Source organism: Delphinapterus leucas, chromosome 7 (genome assembly GCF_059928025.1).
Source record: "Delphinapterus leucas isolate spDelLeu-1000000601 "Yukka" chromosome 7, BTC_Dleu_Yukka2, whole genome shotgun sequence".
NCBI lineage: Eukaryota > Metazoa > Chordata > Mammalia > Artiodactyla > Monodontidae > Delphinapterus > Delphinapterus leucas.
Window position 1 is genome coordinate 95,908,238 of NC_143135.1, and position 22,532 is coordinate 95,930,769.

At 50.2% G+C, this 22,532-nt stretch overlaps 1 non-coding gene across 1 annotated transcript; it reads left to right on the top strand.

Annotated features, from left to right (window-relative positions):
- The first annotated feature begins 21,666 nt into the window (after positions 1-21,666).
- Positions 21,667-21,738, top strand: TRNAD-GUC (transfer RNA aspartic acid (anticodon GUC)). Its single transcript has one exon. It is a non-coding gene; the product is annotated as a tRNA-Asp (tRNA).
- The last annotated feature ends 794 nt before the right edge of the window (positions 21,739-22,532 follow it).

Consider the following 22,532-nt stretch of genomic DNA (forward strand, 5'->3'; position numbering starts at 1 on the left):
TCCCTGCGCGGCATAGCTTGTGGGATCTTAGTTCCCTGACTAGGATTGAACCCTGGGCCTTGGGCAGTGAAAGCGCCAAGGCTTAACCATTGGACCACCAGGGAATTCCCAGTGATCACCTTCTTTGTGTCAGGTACTTTCCTAGGCACCAGAATGTTCAGACAAAGGGAATGCCTCTTGTCTAGACTCCAAGACAGTCTCACGTGTACATAGGTAAGCGTGTGCGTGACATGCCCGTCTCATGTGCATGCATACGTGTAGGTATTTTAAAAAACACTTGGGTGTGTAATGTGAGTGTAGTCTGTGCCTGTGTGTCTTGGGGGGAGGACGAGTGGGTTGGGGCTGAAACCTAGGAGAGGTTTGACTGTCATGCAGCTCACCTGGGCACATAGCTGGTAAGAAGGGCTCAGCGTGGCCATGATGAGAGGACAACTTCCTAGAACTTCCTGGAGAGATTGAAAGGTACACTGGGCCCTGCCCCTCTCCCCCTCCTGGTCACCAGAGCAGTGCAAATCTGAGGCCAGAGTGGAGCTGCTCTCCTGCCGGGCACTCCAAACTAATTTTCTGGTGCGTTATACACTTTGCCTTCTGAGCAATCAATGGCCTTAAATGCTGTTTGGTTCCTGCAGCCAAATCCAAGAGAAATAAGACATAATCCATCTGGCTGATGTGGCCAGAGCAGGGAGGGAAGGAGAGAGAAAGAGGGAGGCTTGAGCTGCCCTGGGGATCTCTGCTGGGCTCAGGGCGGGGGACCTGGAGGGACCTGCCAGCTTTTGAGGTAATGGGCCTTTAAGAGATATTGATGGCTGGTTAATCACAGCCCCATTTGTCTCAATGCATCCTTCCCACAGAGCTGCCACTCCCACAGGAGCTGAGCTCTAGCGGGGAAAGGCTGGGATAAGGCTCAGGGTTCAAGCAACCTGGTGCTTGGTGTGGATGTCCTCCAATCCTGGATGGAAGGATCTGGCTTGGGTCTCAGTGTGGAGTTCGATTTTTGGGCATAATTCCCTAGAAGCCCTGAGATGGCACTGGGCAGGGTATCCTGGGGGGCAGGGATGTGGGGTCCCAGATTAGGCTTGGGGCTGCTTGGAGGAACCCACACCTGGCTCAGGAGAGGATAGCATGAGCCCTGCCGGCCCTTCCCTGGGGCTGAGCCTGGCAGACGGTGGGATGCCAGGAGGTGCCTTGGGGGATAAAGGAAGTCGACTTGTTCTTCCGCTTCAGGTTATCCCCCACAGGAAGAGGGCAAACAGAATCACCCTCCTTCAGAGCACCTGCTCCCACAGGTGAGACTGCTAGAAGGATAAACAGTGAGCACCTCAGGTGCCCCTGCTTCTTCTGACAGCCTGGCCAGGAGGACTGCCTCCCAAGGACCCCTACACATCTCCACCACCCTCTGGCCTGTGTTCCACTCAGAAGAATGAGTTGGAAGAGTTGGGTGCTCAGCCCAGGGCTCAGTTTCCCCAACTCTTTCTAGAAATAGTCACCGTCTAGAGATGGGTAGGTGGAAGACACAGACCTCTGCTGGATCCAGGGGCTTGGGCCATTCCCATTCCCCAGAAGGAAGGAGGAGTGACGTCCGTGGTATGAAATCAATCAGGCAGTAGCCTGGTGAGATGTGGAGGAAACAGGAACACATCTTCCCAAAAGGTTGTTTGGGAGTGTTTCCCGGGAAAAGGCATGTAGGCAGACGGGGAGGGGATGGAGGTGGGAGGTGGCAGCTCTCCTGTCCTGCCCTGCACCTGGCTCTGGGGAATGCGACCCACCCTAACTGCCTGGCTGCATCTCCAAGCACTGTCACTTGCCTAGGTTGCTGCTGGTACCACACCTGAGACACAGGTGACACCTCAGGATAGGGAGGGCAGCAGGACCAATAAGAGGGCCACCCAGGTGCCAGTGCAGAGGAGCTCAGGCAGGGGACAGGGAGCCTAGGGTGGGTACAGCCCCCATACAGAGGGGGCCTCAAGATGGGCTGTTAGGGGCTAACTTGGTGGCTGATGAAAGGGAGGAGAGAAGCTGAGCTCAGCATTTGCTTGGGCCAGTGGGGGCTTGGGCCTTCACAACCAAGGCCCGGGGCTCCCATCCAAGGCCTGGTCATATCCGACCCTGCTTAGCTAGAGCACTGCCCCTGCTTCTTTGGTCCAGGACAAGTCAGCCTTCAGCTGCTGCAGCAGTGAAAATCCAGCCGTGGCAGCAGCTCTCTGATAAGGGCGGGGCCCGTGCACTTCTCCGATGGGTAATTATGCTTAGAGCATGTTTTACGGAGATGCAGGGCTTGTCTGACAAGGCTCACGCTTGTTCCTGCTGTCGAGGCAACTGGGAAGCTGAGCGGAGAAGCCAGGGGCTGAAGGTGACGTTGCTGCTTGGGGAACCCATCGCGGATAATGAGATGCTGATCCCAAGGGGCACTCATCCAATTGGGCCTCCTGTCCCTCCCCTGGCCCAGGAAGGATCCCTCGAAACAGAGGGAGCTGGGGATGTCACATACTCTGGTTTTTATAACAATTTATTGTTAATTATTTTAATAGCAGAGGTACCTAATATTTATGTAGTGTTTTGTATTTTTCAAAGCATTTTCACATTTGATTCTCACCATAATCCTTTGATGTAGGGACAGAACTTTAGTCCCATTTGAATGATGAAAAAGGGAGACCCAAGAACATTAGGTGGCTCTGTCAAGATAGCAGGGTGGAGCCTGGTCCGCAGCCAGGTCCTGAGCCTGGTTTCCTGACTCGCTGTTCGGGGAGACTTCTCTGTCCCCAAGTTGGGCAATCCCTCCCATGGAGTCCCCAGCCCCGTGTCACTCCAGAGGCCCTGTGTGTGTGAGGCCCAGGTGGTCATTGAGAGGAGGGAGAAAGGGCAGCTCACCTTCCCTTTCCTGAGGGGTCCCTGTATTGGGATGCTCCTGCAGCAGGACAGGCATTCACAGGAGGTGGAGTGAGGCTGACTTGAAGGCACAGGTGTTGAGAGAGTGAGACAGCCTGGTGAGTGTATCCACAGACACCATTCCTGCATCCTAGGAGGCTGCGACACTGATTGCCATCTGTGTGTGGGTCTGCTTTAAAAGACACTGCATGACAAGCAGTCCTTTCTGTGTGCCGCACACGTGAAGATGGTGCCAATGAACACCCTGTGGATTCTGTACTGAAAAACTGAGAACCTAGAAAAGATGACATGTGGTTCAGTAGGGCTGGGGTCAACCAGGGAAGGCTTCCTGATGGAGGCAGTTCTGAGAAGAGCCTGGAAAGAAGGAGAGGACAGGTGCCATTCGAGGGGAAGCAGAGGCTCTGGGGCAAAGGAGTGAAAGCATGTTTGGGATTGGGAGCATGTTAGCTTGGATGGCTGTGGTTTGGGGGACTTAGGGTGGGTGAGGGGCCTGGGGTTGCTGACGGTGGAGCTGGCAGGTCAGATGTGAATTTGATAAGCCAGAAATTAAGGAGCCTCTGGGGATGGTTAGTAGGGAAGAAATACGATCAAAACAGTGTGAAATGCTTTGCAAGGCTTTGTGTAGAATGAGGAGCGGATGGAGAGACTGAGGACAGGTGTGGGTGGATGAACACCCGGGAATTAACAGCAGTCCTCTATGACCTGGAATTCCGGGTGCTGGCTACGGAACCTGGGGTTCTCTGGACAGCTGTGGTTCTTTAGGACCCTCAGCACATTCTGACCCAGCCCTGCTGCCCGGATGGGTGTCTCCCACAGCCCATTGCCCCGCCCCATGGCGCCTTCCTCCACCCAGCCAGTACCCAGCCTTCCCTCTACAGGATGCCATTTCGGTGCTGGATTCGGCCTCAGGCTCCAAGACAAATCTTGGTGCTCTGGGAAGATGCCCTCCTGCTCCTTCCACTTCCCTTTGGGGTGACTGATGGCTGCGGTGGGTGGGTGAGGAGGCTGCCTCCCCCCACACTGCTTCAGATGGTGGAAGTGGTTGGGAAGCAGGGTTCCAGGGTAGCCAAAGACGAGTGGCAGGGAGGACAGGCCAGAGAGATGACCGGGGATGCTCCGAAGCATGGTTCTAGATGGAGTAGCTTGTGCCAGGGGCCAGGAGATGGTTGCAAAGTACCAAACAGTTAGCCTAATATTGGATTCTTCTGAGTAGGAAGAAGGTAACATTTTGCCACCTAATTTCTTGGTTTCTCAAGGCTACCCTGGACTATGGCCCTGAAAGACCCTTGATGGCTGGGGAGCGAGGGCCTACCATTGTGTTCAAGGGGAAGCCGAAGCTCAGGGAAGAGGGAGGTGGTTTATCCCCCAAAGGGAGCACTCTGTGAGCCCCACTGCAAGGTGGGAGTCCCACTCTCTCAACATTTGCCCTTCCCTCTGGGAACCCACAGTGTGAGTTTCAGAGGGAGTTTTTTCTCTCTCTGTCTCTCTCTGCCAGGTCTTCCTGGGGAATTTTAAAGGGACCAATCCTCTTCTGAAGATTGGGGTTGTGGGGAACCCAGGAGCTATAGGCATCTGTAAAACCAATTTAAAAATCAGTCTAGCCAACCAGACCCCAAAGGAACCAAGGGAGCTATAGAGTAACTCAAAAGCAGACACTAATGGAGGAGAAAAGACATGTAGTTACATATTCATCAGCTTTTAAATATTCATGAAGATTGTAAAGCAGATTAATTTCCATGCCTCATTTCTCCCATGGTTCCTGCTGTCCATATTTTACCATAGCAGCAGAAGAGAAAGGAGCCATGGATCTCTTGGCCACTGCCCTGACCCACACTTAAGGTGCGGTGTGCGCGTGTGTGTGTGTGATGGGTGGGGGACAGGAGGGGTGGTCACTATGGAGGTGAAGGTGTTCATCTCCTGAGGGACAGGTCTCTTTGGCAGTCAGGACGATGTGAGGACAGCAGGATACGGCAGCACGACAGTGTAGGGAGGGCCGGGAAGCATCTAAGGGAGAGGGAGACGTCTGGAGCGGAGAGGGCTCTGGGGGCATCGAGATAATTGCTGGCCTCTCCGGGGTGAGGAGAGGAAAGGACCTTCACCAGAGTCAGCAAGAATTTCATCTCCACTCCCCTAAACTAACTGTCTGAGATGAATGATTGAGTGGGGTGAGAGAGCAGGGGAGAGGCCATGCAGAGGGGGAGCGAGGAAGGTGCGGACAAATCTCAAGGACAAAGAGACGGAGGGCACCCAGGGGAGGAAGAGACAGGGGCAGCAGATAAAAGCAGTAAGGATGGAGGTTAGCTACCTGGAATGATTTTCAGATCCCAGGGCTCTTGGACCTTCTCTCTATCGGGAGTGGGAGAAATGTTCCCCTGAGTCACACACCAGCTGTGAGGCAGAGTGACGGCAGCCTGAGACCAGAGATGCACCGGGGATTGCTTGGAGAGCACAGCCAGCAAGAGCTGGGAGACTCAGTGTCAGACGTGGGGTATCAAGGCGAGCCATCGTAGAGCCAAGGGGAGCAAATATTGCCGTCCAGAGTCATGAATGAGAGCCAGGGAGCCTGTGAAGTAGCCGATGACAGGCCCTGGGGGACAGAGGTGCTGATACAGCTTCCTCTTGAAGGTCTGGATGGCGGTTCCTGGGCAATGAGGTGATCTGACAGCTCTTAGTGGTTTGGACCAACTTTCTTGGACTAAGAGGAGGGATGAGCTGGCCTCTGAAGGTCCCATCCTGGTTTGCCAGCTCCTGCCCACTTGTGTGGAGGCAGAGGGGTGTCCGGGGAGGAGGATTCTCAAGGTGCTCTCTGGTGACCCAGGGTGTCACCAGAAAAGACCTCACCAGTGGGTTATTTCCCCAGCTTCATCCCCTCCGTTCTGTCTTGGATCTCTCCACTGAATTCCTAACTAGTGTCCAGCTGCCCACTGGATACCTCCACGTGGGTGTCTAGGAGACATCTCAAACCTAACAGGTCCACCGTCAAGGTGATCTCCCCCACCTCCCACCTACAGACTCAGTTGACCTGCAACCTTCCCTGCATGGGTCAATGGCACCTCCATCCTTCCAGCTGCTCAGGCCAAAAAACTCAGGGCTCATCCTTGACTCCTCTCTCTTTCGGTCTCTTGACATAGCATTCAGAATCTTCTGAATTCATTTCTCACCATGTCTGTGGCCGCCACCCAGGTCCAAGGTCTCACCTTCTCTTGTCTCAGTTATTACAGTAACTGTCTGCTCTCCTTCTGTGGCCTCTAAGGCTCGCCACGGTCTAGCCCCTCCCCTTGGTTTCTGACTGTGTCTCTTTCTCATTCAAACCCGCGTGGCTACACTGGTCTCCCTGCTGTTCCCTGAGCAAGCCAGACCTGCTCCCACTTCAGCGTCCTTGTGTGTGTGGCTCATTCATTCCCTTCCTTCAGGACTAGGCTCAGTTTACTTATGCAGTGAGGTGTTCCCTGAGCCCCTTATTTAAAATACTGCTCCCTTCCACAGCTCTCTCTCTCTCTCTCTCTCTCTCTCTCTCGTACTGCTCTATTTTTTCCCCCACAGCACTTTTCACCTTCTAACACGCTATACAATTTTTTATTATGTTTATTATTTCTTGTCTGCCCCACCGACTGGCATATCAGCTCCGTAAAGGCAGAGATTCTGTCCATTTAATTCAGCGCTTTATACCCAGCGCCTAGAGCAGGGCCTCACACACTGGAAATCTCATTGGAGATTTCCCCAATAAATATTTAGTGCATGGGAAGCCTTCCCTTCGGCCCATAGATTAACAGCTATGGTAATTGCCCACTTGATGAAAACAACTGGAAACTGGACAAAAGGTATGAAACAACAACTTTCAGACAGTGGGGAACAGTTAGCAGAGGTTGGTGGTCCCTGAGAGAAGGGAAACAGCCCCACTACCTCATCAGTTTACTGCCTGGAGAAAGTTTCCAGGCCAAGGCAAAGGAGGGGGGGAATCCCTGACAGAGTCTGGGGGTTGAGTTGATAAGACAGGGATTGAGGCTGAGGAGGTTAGGATCTGTGATGAAGAATTCTGGAGAGAAGGGAGTTGCACATGGAAATTTCCAGAAATCTGTAGAAGGGGCCTCAAAACTTTGGCTGAACATTGATTTGCAAACAATTGGGGTGAAACACCATAATTAAGGAAAGAACTGCTGGAAAGCATAAGACCGAACAATTCCTGGAGCTCACACAGGGCTGGGAATGGTTCAGATTCCCACCGGCGAGAGTGGAGAGAGCTTGTAGTATGTGATGCGTTGGATACAGTCCTCAGAAGGATGTTACCTTAGCCCGAGACCAAAAGCTGCCCTGGACCCATTCTAATGGAGCTTAAAAACAAGACTTAAAAGGGTCACAGTGACTCCAAATAACTGTGAGGGAGAACAAAGTCCAGCACTCTTTAAAGGAATACAACAAAATCTAGAACCCAATGGAAAATTCACGATATTGGTCATCAAATAAAAAATTAACAGCCATGCAAAGAAGCAGAAAAGTAGGATCTATAACCAGAGGAAAAATCAATCCACAGAAACAGACCCCCTAGATGAGAAAGATGATGGAATTAGCAGACAGGGATGCTAAAGCAGTGGTTATAAATATGCACCATATGCTCAGAAATGTAGAGGAAAACGTGAACATGATGAGGAGAGAAATGGAAGATTTTTAGAATATGAATTTACAAAGATGAAAATAAAATATCTGAAATGAAAAATACTGTTGAACAAATAAATGATTTTATTTCTGCTGCTGCCATTACCAGAACCACATGGGGGCGGGGGTGGGCATTTTTTCCTTTAAAACTTATTCCCCCAGTAGCCAGCACTTGCCCCTTCTGTGAGAGCACTACATTTGGTTTCTCAGTTGCCCAGGACTCTGGAGAAACGAGCTTCCTTTGTATTTGGTCCCCAAATGCAACCTGGATTTCAGGTAGCGAATAATGGCTCTTCTGAGTCTTGTTTCAGCTGGTGTTTCCTGAACCCCCCTGTGCCTTCTGATCCGAGCACTTCGCCTCCTGTCCTTAGTGAACCCTCCTCTCCCTCAGCCTCCCTTTATCCGACAGGTAGGTTTGGAGCTCTTGATGGGACAATGACCCTGCCCTATGGAGCTCCAAGTCTAGCCAGGTAGGTACAATGCAAGGAAGAAAATGACAAGGCTTGTGAGACCAGTGTGGATAAAGTACTTAGGGAGAGAGGAAACTTCATTTGGAGGTCAGGGAAGGCTTCATGGAAGAGGTGGCATTTCTGCTGCATTTTGAAGGATGGGTAAGGTTTGGGCTGCTGGGAATGAAGGGACAGGCATTCAAGGCAAAGTTGGGGGTCATCTTGAATTCCCTCACTCTTGTGTTCCCTTTCTGAACCCGCAAGCTCTCCCCTTCTCTCAGGGTTCTCGTCAACTCTTGGATGGGGCTTTGCTGTCAGAAGTGAGTCCTGCAGGCTCCAGGCCCCCAGGTTCTTCCCAGCAAACCGGCGACACCTGTGGGGGCAACCTCAGGTCTCAATCACCCTTCACCTCCTTGGGCTCCAAACAGATGGAACAGGACCCTGGACGGGTAGTTTGCGGTAAGAGTGTTTCCAGGACAGGTTCAGTGCCCAGCCTGAGGGAGCAGGTTTGAGCCAAGACTGAATGACTCAGTCTCTCCGGCTCTCAGCCGCCTTTCAGCGGCTCCCCGATGCCCAGGTCAGCACTGCTGCAAGCATTGCGGTGAGGCGCCCCTACCTGGTTTGGGCCCTCTGAGCACCTCATTTCTCATCTTCCTCTCATTTCATCTTACCTCTCCCCTCCTCGACTCTCTCCCCATCCTCCACGTTGGGTGCAATATGATCAGCTCCTAAAAAGGGCACAGTTTTTCATGGGCTGCTTCCCACATACCACCTGACCCTCAAGGTCACTCTAGGGCATGGTGGGCACGTGCAAACAAGCAGGGCTTGGGGAGTGGTGCAGGTGCCCCTCCTCCAGGCAGGGCTGGTAGAGATAAGGAAGAGCCTGTTAGTAACAATGAGGTCACTGCCCAAAGCCTGAGGTGAGAGGACCGGGAGAGGGGGCTCTGCAAGGTGGGAGATATGAGCAAGGTAAGTGGGGAGCTTCGAGGGGACGTGTGTGCCCCTCCTCGCCTCCCACCTTCCCGGGTCTGCCACCTTCCCTGGAGTGGCTTCCACTCGTCAGCCAGGCCGGATGTTCCTCCTCCACACCAGGGTGGAGAGGTGTGTCCCTGGTGTGGCTGCCGGGGAGTCCGGGTGGGTTCTCCGCACCCCCCCACCCTGAAGCCTCAAGCCCAGGGGCAGTGCTGAGCCCGGTCTGGGGAACCCTTAGAAGAGGGCTCTGCAGCAGGGCAGCTCTGAGTCCTGACTTTGGTGCCAGATGGAGCCGGGCCTGAATTCCATCTCCACTCTCAGACAGGTTACTTAACCTCTACTCCTCAGTTTCCTTATCTTCTCTGTAGAATGGAGATAATTGCACTCCCGCCTGCCAACCAGGGGCCTGCTGGGCACTGAGTAAATGCAGGTGTTATGATATTTCTGTTGTTGACGGACTTGCTGAGAGGATGGAGGCTGGACTCCTGCAGCCCTGTGCTGGCTCCCCACTCCAGCTCCCTTGCGTCTTGTTCCAGATCCTGTCTGACAGCACCCGGAGGGACCCATTGCATCCTTAACTGCAATTTTCTTGCTTGGCAAAGCCATCAGCACCTAACGTCCCATGTCATTGCCGGTTCTCAGCCTGCGGACACGTCGCTCCTGGGGGCTGCTCAGCCACCCAGGATCACTCCATCTGGTCAGGAACGGCCATGGTGGTGGGGATGGGGGCAGGGCCAGGACTTTCCAGTGATGCACTGGTGACTATTTGCTTAATTAATAATTAAATTAATAATTAATTAATAATTTAATATCAGAGGACAAAGGCCTCTGTGACTCTTTCTCTGGTCCTTTCTACCACTTTGGCCCTTCAGCTCTTCCCCTTTTAGAAACCACAGAGGTACCTCTGATCTCCTACACCAGAGCCTCACCCATCTCCTCACCCAAGGGCAGGCCCTTAGACCCAGGGAGAAACTGAGGTGCCCCCTACCCCCAGCCCCACCTTAGCTGGACTCTGATGCCTGTGTGGGGTTTTTAAGGTAGAGCCCAGCAAGAAGTCAGGGCTGGGGCAGATGAGACTGGAGGAAGATTCAGAACCCCGTGGAGACTGGGATCAAGGGAGGGCTTATCCCAGGTGCCTAAGTTCCCATTCCCGGGGTCTCAAGACAGGGTCCCTGCCCTGGGCTAGCACCTGTGGTGGTCCCCTCCCTGCCCCAGCACCCAAGGAGCATCCAGGGCACAGGAACAGCTTCCTCAGGAGTTTATGTGCAAGACTGGTCTGAGGGTGGCTTCGGCTGCCTCCCAGGATGGGGCAGAGAGTAAGTGGGCAGCTCTGCCCGCTTGCCCAGTTCAGGACAACCGACTTTATATTCAAAGGAAGCCCAGGGCCTCCCCACATTTGAGAAAGAGCTTGGAAAGAGACCAGGGGAGGAGGAGCCTCCCAGCTGCCATCCTTGCCCCTGCCCCCCAAGCCCTCCTGGCCACGTTCCTGCCAGCACCACCCCTCCCAGGCTCCAGGGGATGTTTCTCTTTTACCTTGAGCCTAGGAAGAGACACAAACCCCTTTGCTGTTTCCTCTCAGCATTGCTGGGATCCGCTGGAATTTTCACAAAGGACTTGCATAAATACTACGGGAGAACAAAACGGAAGTAATTACAGAAAATACAAACAGCATGAAAACAGTCAAGCTTCTAAAGTGCAGGTTTCCCAGTCTCAGATAACCACCCTGGAGCTCAAGACGCTGGCCTGCCTTCCCACAGGCCTCAGGCCAGACTCCAGCCCTCGCAGGCTGGCCTGCCGCTGCACAACTTGGCTCCCACGGGGCCAGGGGCCAGGGCCCAGGCCGGGTCCCCCGCTCCTCAGTTTCCCACTTGAGGATTTGCCTCAGCCATAGCTTTGGTGTCTGACCCACTGAAACACTCACCACCTGGCTTCAAGTGGAGGCTTCACCCTCTTGAGGGACCTGCTGACACAGGTAAGCCCCCAGCCCCACCTCCAGGCCCATCCACCGCACATCCACTACCCGAGCACATTCTCCCTGTGGAGTTACTGTCTGACTCTCCACGGTCCCTGACCTGATCTGTTCACACACAGTGGAGGGCACACAGCAGCCTTTGTTCAGACCGACACCTGGCCTGAGGTTGAACCGGACTAGAACAGGCACCTGACCCAAGCTGGGATGGTCAGAATTCTGTCTCTGGGGTACTGGAATTGGGGCCTAGAGACCATCTCTTCATGCTCTTCTTTACTAGGGTTAGCCATGTAGGCCTGGGAGCCCTGAGTCACCATCTTGAATTTGGGGGTCTGCCCAGGTGTACAAGGAGAAGCCGAGGACCAGATGGGGATGCAGATACGAGACGTGGAGCAGGAAGGCAGGAGCTCCAGGTTCCGGCTGGCGTTCCTGTCTTTGATGTCCTTTCTTTTAAAAACATTTTTTGTTTAATTTATTTATTTTTGGCAGCATTGGGTCTTCGTTGCTGCATGCGGGCTTTCTCTAGTTGCGGCGAGCGGGGGCCACTCTTCGTTGCGGTGCGTGGGCTTCTCATCGCGGTGGCTTCTCTTGTTGCGGAGCACGGGCTCTAGGCACACGGGCTTCAGTAGATGCGGCACGCCGGCTCAGTAGTCGTGGCTCGTGGGCTCTAGAGTGCAGTCTCAGTAGTAGTGGCACACAGGTCTAGTTGCTCCGTGGCATGTGGGATCTTCCCGGGCCAGGGCTCAAAGCCACGTAGCCTTCACTGGCGGGCGGATTCTCAACCACTGCGCCACCAGGGAAGCCCTGTCCTTGATGCCTTTGACTGAGGCTTGACTGCGTTCCTGCGCTGGGGGACATGGGACGTGACGCTCCTGTGTCCCTTTCATAAACTCCCCCTTTTAGTTAAATGCTTGTTTGAGTGGATTCTGTAACTTGCAATCCCTGAGTCTCAGCTGATGCCCCAACACCTATAACTGGGACAAACACAATAGTGTAGCTGGGGCCGCAGAGGACCCAAGCTGGGCCAGTGCAGGGACTTGCCTGAGGAACTGAGAAATCCCTTGGGAAAGCATGAGACTTGTGGAGCGTCAACCTTTTCCAAGCTATTAGAGGTGGGGAGCCCGGGGAGCTCCTGCAAGGGGTCAGGCTAGCAAAGGGGAGACCCGTTAGAATATTGCGTGCCCCTCAGAGTCAACATCTACTGGTCGGGGAGCGGCCTCCCCTTTCGTGCTAGCACTCTGCCTTCCGGCCAGCCCCTCCCCACCCCTCCTGCTCCCTGGGAGGTGTAATACACAGACCAGGAGTTTGAGCCCCAGCTCAGCTACTGATGAGCTGTGTCACATTAGACGACTGACTTCACCTCCCTGGGCTGTGCTTCCCTCCCCGCAAATGATACCCATAACCCCTTGGTACTTTGCAGTGTTCCTTTGAACATTCCCCTCCCTTCTCCCATCCTTCCTCCTCCTCTTGTCTTCTCCTGCTCAGTACTTGCCTCTCCAGCAAGCCTTCCTCTTCTGACTCCACCCAGTTCAGTACAGTCCGGACCCCCTTCCTAGAGTTCAGGGCCGTCATGTGCTGGGCACTGGTGTACAGGGCTTCTTACTTTGGGTTGGGACGCTCACTCAGTGTGCCCCATCAGACTGAGACTCCCCAAGGGTGGGATCCTTCTCCCACCACACTCCTTCTAGACCTTCCACCTGCCTGGAATAGGGCAGAGCCCAGAGAGGGTGCCTGAAGCAGCCTGTCCTTCCAGCTTGGTCCCTGCCTGGTCTGTCTCTCTGCTCTTTCCTTCCCTCTCCTGGCAGAGAAGATGCTCCAGAATCTATTTTCTAAAGTAAGCCAGAGTTACAGGCTACCCCAGCCTCTCCCGAAGGCCAGCTCCAGCCACTGGAGGGCGCGTCCTGGCTAATTCTTCCCCACCCTTCTTGCCCCTGCACCCTTCTCCCTGCAGGGAGTGGGGGGTGGACGGTGTGCACCACCTGAGCCAGGCACCGTGACCCCCTTGCAGCTGGCTCTCTCCCTTCCTCTCCCACTCCTTGGCACGGACCAGGAGCTCCTCTCCCCTCCCCTCACGGCCATCATAGTACCCGCACTGTCCCCCGCACCCCCCCCCCACCCCGTTCCCTTCCTGGCTTGTCTCCCCTAGGCAGCTTGGAGCAGGGCGCCTTCGATTTCTCTATTCAGTCTGAGGCAGCAATTTTCTGCTCTCCCATAATTAGGGGAATTTTAAGCAAACTCCCCACAGGGTGATTACAGCAGGTTCCATCCCAGCTCCTTTGATCGGGGAAGAATGAAGACGTTGGAATATTCCTCGACCTGCTGGCCAGACTGGGAGGTGGAAGTCTGGCTCTCGGGCTCCCCCTGGAGGGCTCTGGACTTTTGCCCTGGCGTCTGAGTGTCCCTGGGCACTGGAGTATCCCCAGGGGAGGACTGGGTTCAAATCCTGCTTCATTAAGAATTATCCAAGACGTGGCTTTTCTGGCTTAGGGCCAACATCTGGACTCAAAGCCAGGGTTGGGGCTGGAGACTTAAGTGGAAAAGGAAATTAAAGTCATCTAAGCTGGTCTCTCAGGACTGTTGTGAATGGCTGTGCAGGCTGTGCATTGTGTTCTCGAGGGGACATCATTCCCATTGTAGCCTATGTGAATGGGGATTCCTAGGGCTGTGCAGTGTCCAGGAAGCTTGAATGACTCTATTTTCTAAATGTCAGAGGGAGTGGTGCTTCCTTAGAGTTGAAGGGGCCTCTTTTCTCTATTATGTCCATTTCCCCAAGTCTTCTGTACCTGCCAAAGGCAGTGAGGAATAACGGAAAGAGTGTGGCCTTTGGAACAGCCTGACTAGAGAATGGATTCCAGTTTGGCTATTTCATGGCTGTGTGACCTTGGATTCATTAATGGACCTCTCTGAACTTTAGTATCTATTTTAAAGGATTATTTTGAGGATTAAATAAGGAATGGATTAAAACACTGCTTGGCTCATAATACGTGCTCAGTAAATCTTATTTCCTTTTTCCTTTCCCTGCCCACTTCATATATTTTTAAATCATCACCCTGCAGGGCAAACCCCATTCTCCTCTGTCTGTTCCTCCAGCCCAGTGAACCCCCAAAGCTGTGCCAGAGAGTGGGCCGGGTATATTAATAGACTATTAACGTCTCCGGCATTCCTGACCAGTGGCCCTGGCTTTTCCATAGGTTAATTAGGCCATATTTCAGGAAAATTACGGTGGTTTATTCCTACACTAATTAAGTGGCTTTAAACCGTCTCCGCAACGCAGCTCCGTGAATCATAATTAAGCCTTACTGCCGGGTGCCTCTGCCAGCCACGGAGCCCCGCACACAGCCCGCTCTGCCTGCTCTCAGCCATGGGAGAGGATGCAGTGGAACTGTGGCTTTGAAAAGAACTTATTTTCCTGGGATCATGTCAGGATGATTCCCAGTGAATATTGGATGAGGCTTTGTACTGTTCCTTTTTTTTTTTTCCACAAGGAGAGAGACGAAGAGAAACACAGTGTGGATATGGGTTTATCTTCTTCTCCTGGCTGCTCCGTTGCGTAGCTTTGAATAGATTCCCAGGGGATGCAGGCGGGGGTGTGAAAAGGAACGCCAGCAAGCTCGGCACACGGGCGCATCTGCCAGTCTATTGGAAGTGAACGTGAGGATGCATGTCACAGCTGTGGTTCAGTAGGGATCTGTGTCAAACATCCGGCAGCTTGGCTCACGACTACCTGCAAAAGAAGACAGCCACCCAAGGAGACACCTGTCTGAGGGGGCTGGACGGGCCTCCGCCTTCCTGACTGTTGTGTTCTTGACGTGCCTTGTAAGGTGAGCAGCTCACGTGTCAGCAGGGGCCACCCTTTCAGCCACTGTCAAGACTAGCTTGAGTTATGGCGGGGGGATTGGTGTTGACATCAGAAGACCTAGTTTTGCATCTTGGTTCTACCATTTGCTGACTGTTACCTTCAGAAAGTCATCTGGTTTCCTGGGCCTCAACTGTCTCATCTGGAAAATGAAAAGAATATCAGCTGTCTCATAGGATTACTGAGAAAATTGAATAAGACAGTAGGATGGTGCCAATGACCCTATGTAAGAAGGTAGCGAATGCTCAGCTGTTCTTCTGGCCCTGGAGCAGGGCTGCCTGGATGGAGCCACTGCCTTCCAGGGCTCCGAGGCTCTGAGGTGCTTATTTGTCTGATGGCTCTTGGGTCTCTGGTCTATCTGTGTTCAAGGAGGCCACAGAGGACCCTGGGGCACCAAGATCCAGGGCCTCTGGTCCAGTGGCACCAAGCATTCACCACGGGGGCCGCCAGGACTCGAGTTTTCTCCTGCATGAGGGAAAACACCAAGTATCAAACCAGCTCCTACCGTGGGAGCTTGGAGGGGCCTCCATGGGTCACAGTGGCAAGTGGAGGATGGACATGAGATGCCTGGAAAGGTTTATGAATCCGAGTTCTGGGAGTTTCCATCCTAGGCTCACAGTCCTCAACGCTTGGCTCCTCTGATTCTCCTCTGCCTGCCTCCCTGACCTCACGTGACGCCATCTCCCCACCCTGCTTCCTGTGGTCCTGCCCCCCCACCCCCAGCCACCTCCCCGGGACCAGCTGCTCCGGCAGCAGAAGGCAAAGGGGAGACTCGTCCTCTCCCTCTCTCTTCCTCTCTGTGGCGCGATGGCCCCAGGCATTTTGAATAAGACACTAATCAAATAAAGGCAGGTGACAATACACCAGCATCTTCTCCGGAAGCCAGGGAGACACTCAGCTGTCCTCAGCAAGAGGACGGGGAATTAGGGGGATAGGAAGGATGCAACACTTATTCAACCTGGTTGTCGTACACACAGCCCCTGTCTGAGGACACCATGTGAAGACGCAGGTAAGTTGAGGTGGAAAATTGACGGCAATAAAGGGGGCCCTGGCTCCTCGCTCACTGCTCTGCCACGTAGAGAGAGGTGAGAGGCAAGCGAGGCTTCCCCCAGGCACGACTCGAGTATCGAGGGGATGAGCCTTGTTCTCCCAATGAGGGAAAGGCCATCCTGGGCTAGCAGAAGACGAGAGCCCGGGGGAGGCACCCAGTCAAATTGAGATGGAGAGGGGGGGCGGTTTTCTCAGTAGAGGGGCAGGTTAGATCCAAGGTGAACTTCCTACTAATTGCACTGGGGAAAGAAGAGAGGGTGGGGCAGCAGGTAGGGGCCCAGCGTGTCACAGTGAGCGTGCTGGCGGCCCCACAATGTCCACATAGCTCTGCTGGCAGCAGGAACAAAGCCAGTTGGGGATCTCAGCCAAGGAGGAGGACCTCTGTGGGAGGGGGAGGCAGGGCAGAAGGTGGGGATAAGCAGTAAGCAGTTTTCAGGGTGGTGGGGGCATGACACTTGCCAGGAACAGAGTCTGGAGCCCTGGGGTCCGGCCTAAGGAGACACTGCCCTGCACATGGCCCTCGCACTGATTGCGTCAGGAAGGCTTGCACAAGGGATATTTAAACACTTCATACATGCCCATGTGCAAACATACATCTGTGCACACACACCCAGGTGAATACGCACGTGTTAACGTGAGGTAGCAGAGGACAGTCCTGGCTAGACCACCAACCCAAGGTCACAGCGTAGCCTTTGGTATGTAACTGCTCCTTGCTGAGCCTCGGTTTCCTCATCTACACCATGGGGACGAACAAGCCCTTCCCTGCTGACCTTCAAGAGCTGTCGTGGTGGTGAGACAAAAGAAACGGTGGGAAGTCTCTGCAGACTGCGAAATCTCTCAGCGGTGAGGCCCGGGAGGGTTGTGGTGTTGTCCTTCCCAAGCCTCTCCTGACCAGGGAGGGACGGGTGCCACGGCAGTTCCCCGCTCCTCCTCCACCAGCATCTGGCCCTGTGGGGAGGAAGATGAGTGGGAATTTCTCCTCTCTCTCTCCTCCCTCCCTCTGGTCAGAGCCAAGGGGGTTGGGGAAAGGACAGGCCACAGCTCTGCTCACTTCAGCCCAGCACTTCCTAACCCATACCCTAACCCGGAAGCAGGGGCTGGACCTCCTCTGTCTGAAGGGATGTGGGGTACCAGAAAAGGAAAAGGCCTGGGGCCCCAGCAGCTCCCCCGCCCCCAGAGGGAGTGGGGAGAAAAAAACCAGGAGTGTTGGGTTGAGCTCTGGTTATGACTTGTCATCCTGGCAGTGCCCAGGGACCAGGCCCCTCCTCTAGATGTGGGACTGGACGCTTGTGGAAGTGGTGGGCTCAGGTCAGGGAGGGGGGCCCTAATTTGCCTTGTGTGTATTGAGCTCGTGGGATTGAGGAGGGGGATCAGATAAGCCCTGTACAAGATCATGACCAAAAGGAGCCTGTGGTTATTGACGAGCTTGGGATTTTTCTCTAGACTCTTAATGGAAGGAGGTCTTTTGGAGTCCCTTCCCCGATCCTGTGCTGTTGGAGGGAGAGGGCTGGGGACCAGCAGAGAGAAAAGCCCTTTCCAGGGAGCATGCTATTCACTGGCACTCTGAGGGGCACCATGCACCCCTCCAAGCTCCAGATGCCCTTGTCCTTCTGGGCTAATGTCCAGACATGCTCTGAAAGAGCTGAGCTTTAGCAGGAAGGAAAGAGGCAGAGAGAAGGATGAGCACTTCTCCTCTCTCCTATTTCATACTTGTTGAGAGCACGGGGGCTCTAGAGTCACACAGACTCAGATTAAATCCTGACTCCACCACACTCTAGCTCCTTAAGCCTCAGGTTCCTCACCTGTACAATGAGGATCACAATAATATGTACATTATATGGGTGTTGCATAAATTAAGATGATACATACAAGACGCTACACGAAGTACCCTGCACACGATCAACCCTGCATAAACATTAACTCTGACTCTCCCACCACCTTTGTTACTGCAGCGTAGCCTGTCCCATCCTGGCTAATTTCCAGGAGTGGTAAAAGATATATATAGAGAGAATATATATAGAGAGACATATATAGATATATATATAGAGAGAGATATATATAGAGAGACATATATAGATATATATAGAGAGAATATATATAGAGAGACATATATAGATATATATAGAGAGAATATATATAGAGAGACATATATAGATATATATAGAGAGAGATATATATAGAGAGACATATATAGATATATATAGAGAGAATATTTATAGAGAGACATATATAGATATATATATAGAGAATATATATAGAGAGACATATATAGATATATATATAGAGAGAATATATATAGAGAGACATATATAGATATATATATAGAGAGAGATATATATAGAGAGACATATATAGATATATATAGAGAGAATATATATAGAGAGACATATATTGATATATATATAGAGAATATATATAGAGAGACATATATAGATATATATAGAGAGAATATATATATAGAGACATATATAGATATATATATATAGAGAGATATATATAGAGAGAAATTAAACAGGATGAAGCAGAGTGGCCAGAGGGCTGAGTACTTTAGAGAGTGGCCAGGGATGGTCTCTTTGAGGAGGTAATGTTTGAACTGAGGCTTGAATGATGAGGAAAAGTCATCAGTGTAAACATCGACAGGGGCAGGGAAGGTGGAGGAGGAGAAGGACATTTCAGGTGCAGAGAACGGCAAGGGGAAGAGCCTTGTGAGGGGAGCACGGCTGGCATCTTCAAGGTGCTGGGAGAGGTCTGGAGTGGCTGGAGCAGAATGCTAAGCAAGGAGGACAGCGACGAGTGTGTTGGAGGAGTAATCAGGGACCCAGTGCCTCTAGAACCAAGGACAGGGCCTGGCACAGAGCAGAAAGGAATAAATGAATGACTGAATGACTGGATGGCTCTAGGAAGTGGGATCCTGGAAATGGACTTAAAAAAAAATTATTTATGGCTGCATTGGGTCTTTGTTGCTGTGTGCGGGCTTTCTCTAGTTGCAGCAAGCGGGGGCTGCTCTTCGTTGTGGTGCGCGGGCTTCTCATTGCGGTTTCTCTTGTTGTGGAGCATGGGCTCTAGACACGCGGGCTTCAGTAGCTGTGACTAGCGGGCTCTAGAGCACAGGCTCAGTAGTTGTGGCGCATGGGCTTAGTTGCTCTGCGGCATGTGAGATCTTCCCGGACCAGGGCTCCAACCCATGTCCCCTGCATTGGCAGGCGGATTCTTAACCACTGCACCACCAGGCAAGTCCGCTGGAAATGGACTTTCGCCACCTTCCTGACTTCCTCAGCTGCACCATCAGAGGGACAATCTGGGATGGAGACTTGCCTTTGGGAAACATTCGTTTCAGCTAAACCCAACTCTGTGGATCATAAGAGGATAAATAAGTAAGGGTTAAGGATCTCTTCGAGGGATAGTGTGAGATAATAGAAAATATATATATTGGTCTCTGCCCCTGGTTCCTGGCACAGAGCTCCTAAAACCCTTGTAATTTCCTAAGTGGAAAGAGTACCAGGAGCACCATTTTTTTTTTTTTCTAATACTTGGTCTTTGACCCAGTTCATGACACCAAGCTCCCAAACCTCTTGTAATTTCCTGGGTGATAGGAGCGTCCTTTGTTCTAATGAGGTGACTGGGTGGGCTCCTGGGTGGCTCTTGGATGGGAGCGGTCACCAGAAAGGCCAAGCCATGATTAGAATCTTGGAATTGCAGCCCCTCCCCCACTTCTCTAGAGAGGGGAGAGGAACTGGAAATGGAGTTAATTCATCATGCTTCCATAAAAATCCCAATAGTGCAGGGTTTGAAGAACTTCCAGATTGGCGAACATATCCATATACCAGGAGGATGATGCACCCTCAGCTCCACTGGGACAGAAGCTCCTGTGTTCGGGACCGTCCCAGACCTTGCATGATGTATCTCTCCATCTGGCTGCTCATCTGTATCCTTTATTATACCCTTTAATAAACTAGTAAATATGAATAAGTGTTTCCCTGAGTTCTGTGAGCCACTCTGGCAAATTAATCAAACTTGGGGAAGGGTATGTGGGGGCCTCTGATTTGTAGCTAAGTTGGACAGAGTTGTGGTAGGAACCTCCTACTTCTGATGGGCATTTTGAGTGGGGGGCAGTCTGGTGGGACTGAGCCCTTAACCTGTGGGATGCAACATTATTTCCATGTAAACGGTGTCAGAACTGAGTTAAATTGTAAGACAGCCAGCAGGTGTTGAATTGCTCAGTACGGGGAAAACCCATACATCTGATGTCAGAAGTGTTTTGAGTGATGTAATGGTGTGAGAATAAGGGAGAAACACTGAAGGAAAAACTGAGTTTTTTTTTTTTTTCAATTCAGACTATGAGGAAATCAAGAGACACCGAGGATAGGAATGTAAGCACTAATAGGTGTGTGTCTCTGGAGAAGATAAAAGAGTCAATAGAAGGAAGAAAATATTGAAAGAAACAGTGACAACTTTTTCCACGATTAAAGGAACAAATTAGCCTTCAGACAGAAAGGGTTAAGAGAGTGCTGAACAAGATAGAGAAGAATCTCATACATAGATGCATTAAGGAGAAATCTAAGAGCACCAGAAACAGAGAGAAAACTTCCATAGAGAAAAAGCAGGTCACCTACAAATAAGGAGAATCTGAGTGACAATGGGATGACAATCAAATTATATCTAGAAACTGTTGAATTTTATATACAGCTAAATATTTATTTAACTGTGGAGGTAAAATAAAGATATCCTCAGGCTAAAGATGTATGCAGAATATATTCCAGCAATAAAAAAGGAAGTGAATCTTTCTTATATAAGAAAAATGAGATTGAAAATGAATTTATTAAATTTTATTGTTACTTGAATGAAGGATGAATATAAATTAAATATGGAACTAAAATCCAGATAATGTCAACAGGATGGCAGTCAGGAGGCACAAGAGGTGGGAAGAGACCAAAAGAATAGCCAAAATGTCTTACATGTCTGAAAAATAAAAACATACAACCAAATAGCCTTTGGACTGAAGAGAAAATATTAAGGAAAATTATGAATTACTTAGAACTGAATGTCAAGGAAAGCTCTGCCTGTCAAAATTTATGTACTACAAATAAAGCAGTGCCAAGAGGACAATTTATAGCTTTAAACACATCCATCAGAAAATAAGAAAGATTGAAAACAAATGAGCTATGTATTCAAATCTGGAGGGGGAAAAAAAAACCAGTAGAGAAAACCCAAATAAACAAGAAGGAAATAATAAAGATTAGAGCAGAAATCAATGAAATTAAGAATACCAATAGTAGCAAATACAATACAAATGACTAAAAAATACCCCAAAATTTCTTTGAAAAGACTCATAAAATAAACATTTTCAAAAAGACTAATAAAACATCAAGAAACAAAAGAGAAGTTTTTCAAATAAACACAGTACAGAATTAGGCAGGCAATAGAACTCAGATTTTAAAATATAAAATTTTAGAACATCTATATACATATATACAACAATATACATTTGAAAGCCTTGACGAAATACACATACCTCTGGAAAATATATAATGCTGAAATTGGCACAAGATAAATATAATACTTGAAGACTAATAGCAAAATGACAAATTAAAGTAGTAATTAGAAAAACCTCTCTGTTAGATTTTACAAAAGTCCCATGGTGTTTTATAAGTATTTTTAGGTAAATTCTATTAAAATTTCAAGGAATAAATAATTAGTATCCAACACAAATTGTTCCAAAAATAAAAAATAGGCAAATCTCTCTAGATTATTTTATGAACTTGATGTAACTTAGTATAAAGTTGACACCAAAAAAGAAAAGAACATTATAAGAAAAGGAAACTTTAAGGATTTCCCTGGTGGTCTAGTGGTTAGGATTTCGCACTGTCAGTGCTGTGGCCCAGGTTCAATCCCTGGTCAGGGAACTGAGATCCTCAAAGTTGGGTAACTCCTGCAAGCCGAGTGGTGCAGCCAAAAAATAAAAAAGAAAAGAAAAAAGAAAAAAGAGAAAAGGAAACTTTAGTCCACTTTTATTTAAGAACATAGGTATAAAAGAAACTTAAATAAAATATCAATGGACTCTAATACTGTGTTAAAAAATCAATGCATCTTATTCAAATAATGGAATACTAAATAATATTTTAAAAAACTAACTGTTGCTCTACACAACAATCCACACTGTTTAGTGAAAAGCCAGACACATAAGACTCTCAACTATTTGATAGTCTGAGAATATCCATTTCTGAGAATTTCAAGACAGGCAAAATGAATCTATAGAGAGAGGTTTCAGAAGGGTCATTACCTTGGGAGTGAGTGGCTGGCCATATAGACTGGTTGAGGGAATGAGTCAACTGCAGCGCTGAAAATATTCACTATTTTGGTCTGAGTGGTATTTAAATGGATGTATACATATGTACAAATTTATTAAGCTATACATTTAAGATTACTATACTTTACTGAATGTAAGTTATACTGCAATGAATTAAAAAAGTACTTCAAATGGGAAAATTTTATCCCAGTAATGGAAAAATAGTTCAATATTAGAAAGTCTATCAATATAATTTATCACTTTAAAGCAGGGGTTGGCAAACTTTCTTGTAAAGGGTGAGACAATACATATTTTAGGCTTTATGGTCTAGACAGTATCTATCTCAATTACTTAACTCTGCCACTGTGGTGTGAAAGCAGCTATAGACAATATGTAAATTAATGGACATGG